This window comes from Strix uralensis, chromosome 2 (assembly GCF_047716275.1).
Source record: "Strix uralensis isolate ZFMK-TIS-50842 chromosome 2, bStrUra1, whole genome shotgun sequence".
Taxonomy (NCBI): domain Eukaryota; kingdom Metazoa; phylum Chordata; class Aves; order Strigiformes; family Strigidae; genus Strix; species Strix uralensis.
In genome coordinates this window covers 116,247,369-116,259,545 of record NC_133973.1, presented here as the reverse complement: position 1 = coordinate 116,259,545, position 12,177 = coordinate 116,247,369, and the positions used below count along the sequence as shown (strand labels likewise).

The following is a 12,177-nucleotide window of genomic DNA, read 5'->3' as shown; positions in this document are numbered from 1 at the left end:
ATGAGCAGACAGAATCTGTTCTTCACTCTCACTGTCCCATTTCCCAAATACTGCTTAGATGTCTGTCCTCATCTTTAGGACTCTCTGTGGCTTGGTCCCAGCTCAAGGATGAAGACTGGGGTTTACAACTGTTTGTTACTGTGATGTGAAGTAGGCCCAAAACACAGGAAACTTGTATTTAGAATTATCAAAGCTGTGCAACTGAATGGCTTGAGATTGTTAACTGATAAGCAGATAGGTAATGGATCAATGATCAAGATGTCTGTAGACCATCAAAGAACTATCAGAAGTTTACACAAGATACCTTTAGTGTGGCTTATCTCATCCATTAAAGTGTAAGTATGGTAAGGATAACAGACCAGAAAACATACGTATGTGAACTCACACGGTGCTGACAGTGATTAGAGTTTGGGTGCATGGATAAAATAAAATGCCAGTCTAAAATGTACAACAAACACATGTGATCAGGTAAATGACAAACTGCTTAAATATTTACACAGGAGTAACTCCACACACAGGGAAGAAATCTGTCTCATGGTTTTCCAGACATCCCTGGGAGCAATTTGATCCCCAAAAGAGAATTGTGTTTGTTACTTACAGGATGAATAAAAGAACCTGAGTGATTGCATCAGTCCCTGAACTACTACAGATTTCCAGACAGGGATGCAAGTGTAGATGATTCTGGTAGTAGGTTATTGCCCATCTCCAGAGTGGCACCAGTTTGCTGACAACATTGAAGTGCCAGTAAGCCCTGGAATACCAAGAATGGCAGCTGTGATTAGTGATCAGAAAGAATAAGCAGTTGTTTAGTCCTCTAACACAAAGGAAATTTATACAAAAAGAGATCCTTGTCGCAAACACAACTGTCAGGTCTTGGCCCAAGAATGGAAGGATAAACTTCCACAGGAAATTCATAGCATCACAAACCCTGAAAAGACAATTTCTTTAGCCTTGCTCTGTTCTACACAAACTAGTAATGTTTTATTACAAAAATCTATAATAAACCCTCCACTGCCACAGTTCTCTCCCTGGAGAAAGGATTCTGTAAGTCATGCTATAAATGCTAGTCCCATCACCTAACTCAGTAATAATGCAAAGAGCTCAGAAGATACAACAATGCATGTTACAGAAAAAACCCTTCATGATAACATACCCCCCAAAACTGCAAAGACTGGAAATGAAAAGCCCAATAGTTACAGTTTCAACTCTACTGCCCTCACCAGATAATCAACGCCTGGAAATGGAGAATTGTGTAGTTATCTGCAAGAGCTGCTGCTGCTTTTGGTCAAAGGTATGCACACAGTGTCCTCTGTATTAGCAACAGATAGGAAACCTGTAGGTGTGATAGTGTTTATTGCTGTGTATAAGATCCTGGCTGTCGTGGAAGAGTTCACTGCCCAGATACTCACATAAGCAGAGCAACGTGCAAGCCATGTTAAATCTTATTTCTAATTTCCTACTCATTTCTCAGCCTAATCCAAAACAGATTTCTTCCATCCTGCTTCACCTTTCCTGTGCTATTTTTTTGCTAATGTAAACTGGGCCATCTCTCCAGGCTTAATTTATACCTCCAGCTAATTTGCCTTGGGTCTCATTCTTCTCACTGTTCTGCTGTCTGTTTCCTCTAACTTCTCACTTCCCTTTCCCGCACACATTCTTCATGCTGATGCTGAAAAAATCTCCTCTTCCACTCTTCTTATGAGTCAGAAGAGCTCCTGTCTGCCAGCTCAATTCACCTTTTATCCCCATCAGAAGGCATTTACTGTCTTGTGCCTCTTGCCATTTCTGCAGTGATTGCATAACTACTTTCACTAGATGCAAGAAGACAGAGATTGACTTAAAGATGATGTCCTAAATACAGCTGCACCATTCATACATACATGTGCTACTTTCATCCCCACAGTGCAGCTCAGCTGGCAGTGACAGTCTCACAAGGCAGAAACATATATACACTCACAACATTTAAGATCCTCTGATTCTCTCTGCTGCTCTTTATGTTTGCTCTCACCTACTCTGCATGGTGGATGTCTCTTCTAGACCTCTGTCTCCTGTATTGCATATTTGCACACACATTAGTACCTTCCCTGGCTCTCACTCCAGGGTACATAATCTCACATGTACCACTGCTATGAAGAAGGAAAATCACATGCTGGCACTCAGAGGTCTCAGGCAGGGCTAGGCACAATAAAGATACAACTCATATGGCTTACTGTTTAGCCAAATTAGTTTTGGAGGACCTTACTCTGCCCTCTTACACAAAGAAAGTTACTGAGCTTGTGAAGGAAAGAATTCCTCTCACAGGACCTAACTCTGTGAAGACATTCCTGGTACATTTGCTTCTGGCACAAGACAGTGAAACTATTTTGTATATCTGAAGAATGTGAGAGACATCCCCTTCTTCCCTCAGTCAGTAGACTTTTGTACTGTTGTTTCCCAGAGCTTGTTTATGTCATCATTCCAAACACATGATGTCTGTTGTGCTACCAACCACTGTCCTCTTTGTCTTCTTTACAGGAGACAGGCTAAAGGAAATTTAGTAGAAAGGTTTATTATAATCCTACAGAGGTGGAGAGCAGAACCCCCAAACCTGCTTCTCAGCTTAAGCCTTTCCCTGCATGATTTAAATCAGACTGATTTATTTTGTTTCTAGCTATGTAATTCCTAAAAGATCAGGGCAAGGATGCTGAGAGCATTTTGGCAGTCTCTGGTCTGCTCTGAATCAGGCCTGGAATTTCCCCTGCTGTTGCCCACTATTGTAAGTTTCCCAGAAATTTTCACGTCTCCACTTCTTTGCAAAGCCAAATCAGCTGCACTACAGCTCCCGCTCTGCCATCAGCTGGTTAAGAACAGCCTGTTTGTCTTCATGGCAGAAGACAGCTCCTGAAACCTCATTGTCATGATAACAAAGCAATATTGTTGAGACCACAAGTCAGCATTGAAAACTTGTAAGTGAGGCTGTGAGCTTGTCTGGTGAAGTGACCTGCGAGAATGCAGAACTGCCTCAGCAAGAGCAGCCCTGGAGCATCACAGCTCCTGCGGCTTCCACCTGCAGGACAGACAAACAACCCTTCAGACAGTCCTGTCACTTTAAAGACATGACCGTCGTTTTTTTTAACCATGTTGTAGGACAGGAATACAATAGTAGCAATGAGCTCTGCCCAGCCACTTCTGTGCCTCTTGCAAGCATTACATTGAGAGAGCACCACGTCTCTCAACTCATTTACTCTTCTATCTGTTCATGTTTTCATTTCTAGTGAACTCTAAAAATTACCTTTTCAAATGTGACCTTCTGAACATATTTAATCTACTTAAAAGATGAACTTTGTTTGTGATGAACTGAAGAGTTATTACTTGCTAATTAACCCCCCCCACCTCCATAGAAATATATTTATTTATAACCCTTTGCTTAAAAAGCAAACATTGACTACAGGATTTTGAGGTGTTCTTGGTTTGGTTTGTTAAATTGTTTTTATGGGAATTTATTGATTCAGAAATACTGTAATCTGAAAAAGCCTAAAAACACTTGCATTGCCCCATAGGTTTCTGGTAACTTAGATCACTGTGTAATGTTATAATTTTTTAGTGTAAGAAACATCATTTCACTTCCTGATTAACTGATCTGCATTGAATTAATTTTTAAAGTTGTTGAATTATGCTAACTAGATCACAATAATTAAAAGAGCTTCAGGGGAAAGAGGATAGAGTTGGGAGTTATCTCGGTCGTCCCCGTGAGAGAAAAGATTCGTATTTCCTCTTGAGCTACTTGAAGCAAGCGATACAAATCCTCAGAGCTCACATTAATGCAAGCCTGACTGACAACCTACCATTCAGAGTAACCATCTCAGATTTCTGCAATTAGCATGTGCTCTAAAATTTCTGATTCTGTAGGCTTGGTCTCTAATTTACATTTTGAAAAGGCTCTTAAGAATGAAGATACCAAGACTGAGCAAATTCACTGCTCTTGAGACACATTTTGCATATCTGCAAGTGCAGCAGAAGTGTGTTTCTGTTAAAATCAACAGGATAAGTATCACATGGGAAAAAAAATGACTGTTCTTACCAAGTCAGGAGCACTGATGGCTTTCATGGAGAAACTCTGGAAGGAGACAAAAGAAACTAGTCAATGCCCTGAAATAGGGAGACAGTGTATTAAGTAATGCAGAAAGTCCCACACAGCACTTGCTAATCCCTGAAAATCTCTTCATGGCCTTAACAGCAGCTTTTTATATGGAAAACTCTATATTCAAGATGTCTACATACAACTTAATCACAGAAAAAAGAGAAAGCAGAGATATATTAGACATATCATCCCATCTGCTGGTAGTGACAGATTTTTCTCTTTGTCAAGGTTTGCTTTAGAAGACCCAAGAAATCAGATTATCTATTACTTACCCAGGAAGACTATTTCACATTTTAAGAACATTTTGCTGAAGAATAGGAGGCTTGAAAACCAGTGAAATACAATCTGTAAACATCAATGCCTAAACAGGTCCCATGTTGGAAAGCTGAATTCAGCACACAATGGGTAAAACAATATTGGTGAGATCAGTTTCAGACATTTTGATCATGGATTAGACAAATGTTACACACTTCAAAGTTCCAGAATTGCATCCTAATTTTCCTGGACTTGGGAAACAATTTGTGTTAGGTCAGATTCTTAACAAATAAAGATGCCAAATTATCCAGGTCATTTGTTTTCGTTGTAGGAGCTTAGTCAAGTCATTCATTCAGCTATTTTAGACTATGCATTTATGTGGTGTGGCTTACTTTTTTTGGTGCCCATGTGAAGTAAGAAAAGAAAGGAAAAAGGAAAAAAGTCCCACTTAAGTGGATTTTTGCAAAGCAATGACATTACTTGCTCTCTGTTTAACTTCCAGTATGCTATTTAACCAACCCAAAGAGGTATCAAGAATTAAGCAATGTCTGAAGGAATAACATATAGTACTGTGTAGCTGTTCACTACACTGACATCCACTGTGCTGTATCTCATAATAAATTAAAATGCTGGCTTTTATTATTAGAATATATGAATGCATTAACATGACTACATTTTCCCCACACAGAAAATCAGCTAAAATATTTACACTTATAATTTTCTTCTTCCACCTCTTCTATCCAGGAAGCTTACATTTTAACCCTCTAATTAAAATTATTTGAAAATTTGTGTTACTTATTCCTATGGTGATTACACCGTGCACTGCACTAGCATGCACATAACCACCAAGCTAAGGGACATGATCGCTCCTTTCTGCTCATCACTCTTGGGGCCACATCTGGCGTACCATGTCCAGTTTTAGACTCCTCAGTAAAAGAGAAATGTTGAAAAACTGGAGTGTTAACCTTTTCATTCACTGGTACAGATGGTGCCATCAGACCAATAAAGGCCCAGTTATGAACCACACCTCTCAGCTTTACTGTCACACATTTACTAAAATAATCCTTTAATGAACCACAGCACAATTTTCATCTCCAGGTTTTAACTGAGCACTAAACAAATTAACGTTCATTTTTTTCCCACAAAGAAAAAATTAAGAAAATAGCCTAAGAATATGAACTACACCTTGGAGCTTTAATGGAGAAAACATGAAAATCATCTGATACATCTAAATGCAGTTTCTGCAGTTCAGGGAAAGGCTCAATGAATCCAGTGTAGGATCTTAGCTAGCCTGCCACTTTGTTTTTGCTGTCTCAATAGTTCAGACATTAACACCATATTTCTTTAACAGTAAGGACTTGAAAAACCTCACACAAGGTTTAGAATTATAAATACAGATTATCTCAATCAGAAATTAACATTTCACTGTAATTGCTGAATTTTCTTTAGATTAAAACTATCATTAAGATTACTGACCAATAAAGCTGCCGAACAGTTTTTATTCTTTTATATCACAATAATTAATATCTAGTAAATGGACAATAGCAGAGCTGTTCTTCACCCCCTATCTATGGCTCCCTGCCTGTGACCCAGCAGCCCAGCTTATCTGTACCAGTCACAGGCAGACGTTGACAGTAACAAATTCCAATAAACAATGGAACCAGCAAAGCCAAGAGAGGGCAGGAGGAAGAAGAGAGAAAGCAATGATTGGTTTTTGTTAAGCCACTCATGAGTTTGAATAATTAAGCCTAATTCACCAGAAGTCAGACATGCTGCTATCCTCTACGAAAACTTCCAGCTGCCATATCAGTACCACATACAAGCTACTTTCTGATTTTTAAGTAAAAATAAAGCTACTGAAACAAGACTTGGAGCAGAAGTGGGTTCTCAATAATTTCAGATTGCATATACCATTTTTTTAAACCACCGGTGATGCTTTGTAATGCAGTGTTGTTGTAGCTTGTGATGCTCCAAGGATATAAACAAGACAATGTTTATAAAAGCAACTTTGATTGATAGGGCTGGAAAAAAATTACAGGCTCTCAAGCACATAAGCCCTTTTTCAGTTCTAAATCTCCAAGCTAAACCAAGCGCATGAATCATTGCTCTATTTAATTTAATTGAATTAGTCCTTTTCAAGGAAAAGGACAGTTGGTACCAAGGGAGCAGAATAGAATGTTAGCAGAAACAGGGGTGATAATATTTTAGGGACTGTGGGACCAGAAATCAGTAATTACTGTCTACAGAACAGTGAGCTCTTAATAGATGATATGGTGTGGAGAAAACACTGCCAACCATTTTTTCTATTGAGTCCCTGATTTTTAGTATCCACTAAAGTTGTGAATTTTAGTTCCCAAGCTAATTTCCAGAGGCATTTTTCATTCCTCAGTCAAGAGTGAGAGATCAAACTGTGGCTTTTGTGAAATACATTTTCTTACTTTTCACTGGAGATTTCTTTTATTTTTTAACATTTATCTGTGTGAATTAATTCTGCTGCTTACTTCTTGTTTCATTTCATTCCTGCAATCTTCATTTGGCACTCTGGATAAAGTATATCATCACATCCTGGGACATAAGATCCATACATCCAAGGCTGGGAAGAGAGGTGATGGGAAGCTCTGTTGTAGGATATGATCTTTATTCAAGATAAGAGTGTTGGCTTACAGTAAGATGGGATGCCAGTGTAGGTGCAGTCAGTAAAATGTGGGAGGAGAGCAATTTTGAGCTACAGTACATCTATACATAGTATTATCTAATGATCCCAGATTCAGATCTCTTATTGGAGTAAGGGGGAGGTAATTTTTTTTATACACACCATGCTTAATTGGGTACTGATGAACTGGAAGAATTAGGGTCACTGTAGCAATGTTAATCTATTCCCCCAGTAGTGCAGAAGCTGACCTGACAGGCACCAGACCCAAGCAAGCATGCATTTGTTTTATTAGCCTTTAAAGAAGTTGAACTTAACACTTTTGCAAGCTTTTCTGATATGAAAAGTACGTCAGTCACAGGGAAAGAGATAGAAACATGCTAACAAGTTTAAAGGATGCTATTTAAAAGTGCACTCTCCATACAAAATAAGCAGGTTGATTTAAAATGCTAACAAGATTAGGCCTGTGAATCACCAGATCTTTCTCTCCAGCCTTACCATGAGGCACATGTGCTGCAGAAAGACCACCACCATCCCTCTTTATATGTTCTTCTTTATAAAACAAAAATTCCTAGAGGCAAGAAATTCTGATTATCTGTATTATGTCCTGTAGGTTTCTTTATGGACATCAGGTGCTGCATGTCTGGATAATACGACAGAGACACTGCATGTTCCCATTGCTGCAATAGATTTTTCTTTTGAAAGCAGTATCTGTTTTGCCACATGTTGGAGTGGGCAGAGAAGGGGCAGAGGCCCAGCAACAAATATCATATGAGCTGTGGTCATATCTACTCACATCAACCTGCTTATATGACCTCAATTGACCTTGATGCACTCTACATGCAAGACAACGTTTATGTAACAAGCTGAGCAGGCATTCCATGACCAAGAAACGTATTAAATAAGCACACCAGGACTTTTCTGGCACAGTCGGTCACCAAGTGCTTTGCACCACTAGGTGTATTTCTCAAGATAACACATAACTAGATCCATCTTTTAAAAGACAAGCTGTTTTCCTGGATGCCTGTGACATCCCCAGCTCCTCCCTGGAGAAGAAGGAGCAATGTGCTGCCTTTCCCCCAAGCCACCCAGCACAGAGACTTGCCACATCCCCGTCTGAGACCACGGTGAGGAGGTCACAGCTCCCGGCTTTGCAGGAATGGGGTCAGCAGGCAGCTAGGCCCCTGCCTCCACAGCCATCACCCCATCCCCCCTGCCTGTGTGCTGGCGGGGTGCTGGCTCCGGGGAAAGAGCTTGACACCCCGCTGCTCATCTCTGTGCCTGTGGGAAGCCTGGTATTGAGCAGAAACCACTGTGGCAGAGTAGTTTGTATAAAGTTTTTTAAACACTAAAAGCTGTGAATGGGTATCTCTTCATCTAAATTAAATTTGTTAAAACAATTGTAAATTCTATTATAGCTAAAGTCTATTATTGCATGCCAATTATGTATTTCAAACTAGTCAAGATGCTAGGGACTGGATTAGAAATCTCTAGTGCTGCAGCATATCTCTGTGGTATACAATATAGCAGGTATAGGTATAACAGATACAAGGCTTCCATTCAGGGCAACACCAGTGGATTATACAAAAACTAAATGGAGGAAAAATCCATTAATGTGATGAGATGTTGTGTGTATGAGCCAGCATCACTCAGTGGGGCTCATCGCACTGAAAATCCTTCTGGGGCAGCACAGGAGCAAACGAAACATGTATCAGACCAGTCGAGTATCGACTGCTTTGGAGATGATTAGTGCCTGTGTGTAACTGTAGGGGATGTGGCTTTGTTTTTTTTCACAAGAGAATAATAGCTTCTATCAGGACACATCACTCTGTATTCAGTGTTTAAAACCTTTGAGGAAAGGAAAATCAGATTTTAGTCAGGTAAAAATAAACTTTATTTCTCTGATTATTCTTCTTTTTTTTCATTAAATATATTCACAAAAGGAATTTTTTTTAAAGTTACTCATAATTGAGATTACTTAGAATTCTGCTTCTTTATCAGTAATAAACTGATAAACTATTTCTCTCTCAGCTACTTGGTATTCAAACTTCAACACTACAACAGGACAACTATTTTCCCTAATGCTTCAATACAGATTCAAATTGTAAATAACACAGCTGAATGCACAATCTGAAAATTGGTTATGATCAGTAGTCTGCTCAAAATGTTTAAATCTTCATATCTGTACAGACAGTTGAGCACAAAGGAGTTGTGACCAGACAAATGAAAATAATAATTTCATTTTCAAGTATTTATGGAAAAAAAAGATCTTCCATTTGTCTCTCAAACACTGATGCCGAGTGTTTAAAAATGACGGGAAACCTTATTTTTTGCTGGAACAAGAGGAGGAATATTCAATGTATAATTAGTGTACTGTGTAGTCACCGCCCATGATAAACCAAAAGAATTCAAAGAAAATGGTCCCAATCTTCTTTGAAAGAAAAATCTCTAACGCCATTTTTTTTTGTCCATCTGATCATTTCTAAATCATGTTATTTCATGCACCCAACTGTAGAGAAGAAAAACATGCACATGTTAGACTCTAATATTCAAGACATTGAGTGGAAATGCTACCTGACTTTCACTCTACCTGGAATCAGGAGAACAAAAAGGCCACCCTTAAATTTTGTCACCTGCTTTGAAATTCAAAAAAAGGCATCAACATCAACCCCACAAATGCTGAGATATGTAATGGTTACACAGAAAAACTTCTCATGGCACTTAGAGAGGAAACAGAAACCAAAGTTTTCATTGTCTTATCCTAGATTTACTGCAAAATATAATTTATCAGCCAAATGAAAATTGGAAGAGGAAATACTCATGATTGTTCTCTGGATTTGCAGAAATTGGTAGGAAAACTCCCATTAATTCAAGTACCCATAATTTCCCTAAGAAGGAAGGGAATGTAGAGTTGGAGGAGGAGTCTTTTCCTTTTAAATTTTTGCTAGATAATTAGATAAGCTTCAATAATTTTCAATATAGGTCATAATTGTTTGAAAGTGCGATACTCACACGATCAGTGTCTTCTGCAGACAATGTTGCACCACAGGGAATAGCCAACATAATTATATGGCAGTTTGTCTTGAATTAATAGTTCTGAGAGTTCAGGTTAAGACAGATAAGATTTCAAATCAGCTGTCTAGATCAGCTGCCTAGAAATGCCTCTTTTTGTCTTAGCTTTTTGTAAAATAATGTAATAGCGCACAAAATTATTTTTGCTCATACAGGGCTGCAGACTTTCCCATTACTGATTGGAGTTAAGCACTCTCTGATTAACACTGCTCTGAGACATTTCAATATGAGTAGCAATGGCCAGAGGAGTTCTCACAAGAGTATTCTTTACCCTACAGAAGTTTTCCCCACTTGACTGAACCCGCTGGAGTGGCTGAAACAATACTTTTTACCGTAGGCAAGAGAAGTGAAGCTGGCAGCTAGAACTGATATTGTATGATACTTCCTACCCTAGGAGCTTGTTTCTAGGTCTTCAGTGTTTGCCAGATGTCAGCCACTGAGTAGAGAGCTCCCGCACAGAACACCTGCCTCTGGCTGAATTTTTTGGTGGGAAGTTTCAATCAAAACAGTTCAGGTTTTTTTCCAAATGGAAATTACAGAAAATTACAGTCTTCTCAAGAGGTCTTGTTAAGAATCTCTAGCAGCACTTTCTTTGGGACATAGAGTTGAAATTTGGTTTTAGTGAATTGTCTGGCCTCAGGCATAGGCTTCTGTTATTGTACCAGAAGTGAGGACACTCCTCTGTTCTTACAGCTCGTTTTATTGATTAGCTGGCAAAAGTTGGATTTGAGCACGACATGATAAAAGCAAGGAGAGTTACAGGAACAGAATAAAAGCAAGTGGGTGAAGGTGGCAGATGGAGCCAAACAGCCAAAGAAGAAAAGGGCCTATATGCCCCAAATGGAAAGAAGCAAGCAGGAGAGAAAGGGGAGAAGTTCAAGATGAAAGCATCTATAACTACTAGAAAACTCCAAATTACAGGACTGAGAGCTGAACCTAGGTTTCCCTAACACTGGGACAACTGTTTCATGCATTAATAAGCATCCCATGTCTTAAAAGCTGCTCAACAAGAGGTAGCAACGTACTACCACTATTATTTACTTCATAAACTCTAGAAATGGAGGTCTGTGCTGCAAATGTTGGGAGTATCAAAGTTTAAACCATGATGATGACTCAATCGGAATATGAATAGCTCTCCAAAGGATAAATTAAAAAAAAAAAAAAACAAACAAAACACAATGGAAATCCATGCATGAACTCCTATTTGAAAGGACAGGAATACAGCAAAGAGAGGAATTTTTAAAGTTGGGAAATGAGGGATTAAATTTTGACCATACAACCTTGTTTTGGCACAACAGGCTCCTAAACTGTGTTGTTGACACAGAGGAAAGGAACACCAAGCCCTGTATCTGGATCAAGTCCTCTCTTCTCAGATCTTCCACTTTACTGTTCCCACACTAACACTGCTGACACAACTCCTCAGTCATCTTCTTTCCCAAAGCTGAAGGCTTCTAGCAGTGTAGTTTACCACAGAAATTAGGGAACTTTCTATAGGTTTTTTTGCTTTCCTATTGTGTATTTAAGGTTGTTAGTTCAAATTCTGGGCGTCCTCAAAGCCATTGAGAATTTCCTACCAGATTTTCTCCATTCCCTACTGTCCTTTGAGGTACCTAGTTTTCCTAGTTTTCTACATATTTATTGGTAAAATCTCCATGGCACTGACACATCTGTTGCTGGATATGCACCATATGCTTCTTCTTCTCTCCAAGCAAAACAGTTACCTGAGTATAAGCTGTGAAGTTATCCAGTGCAGGATAATTTCATGAGTCTTTTGCAAGATGAAAATGTTGCTTATAACTGTTTTCCTTACAGAATCCCAATAACTATCACAATAGGCCTATTTCTTGCAGTAAATTAAGTCCAGTGAAAACATACAATACATGCATGACTAGAGAGATCTTAATTAACTTTCAGATGATTAAACCCCTTACAGATGATTAACCCAGTTCAGGGATTTATATGGACACTGTATAAAAATATGCCAGAAGGTAACAAAAACATTCTGAAAATTCCTTCCTTCCTAAATGGTCCACCACAAACCACTACAGAGCCCAGGAGACATCCCACACTGTCAGTCTTC

At 39.0% G+C, this 12,177-nt stretch overlaps 1 protein-coding gene across 1 annotated transcript in view; it reads right to left on the bottom strand.

Moving 5' to 3' along the window:
• Positions 1-4,078: 4,078 nt before the first annotated feature.
• Positions 4,079-12,177, bottom strand: part of LOC141939710 (APC membrane recruitment protein 2) — an 80,627-nt gene continuing 72,528 nt past the window's right edge. Inside the window, exon 2 of the transcript XR_012627703.1 lies at positions 4,079-4,096. The gene's annotated coding sequence lies outside the window, so the exon portion shown is untranslated. The remainder of the gene's footprint in view (positions 4,097-12,177) is intronic.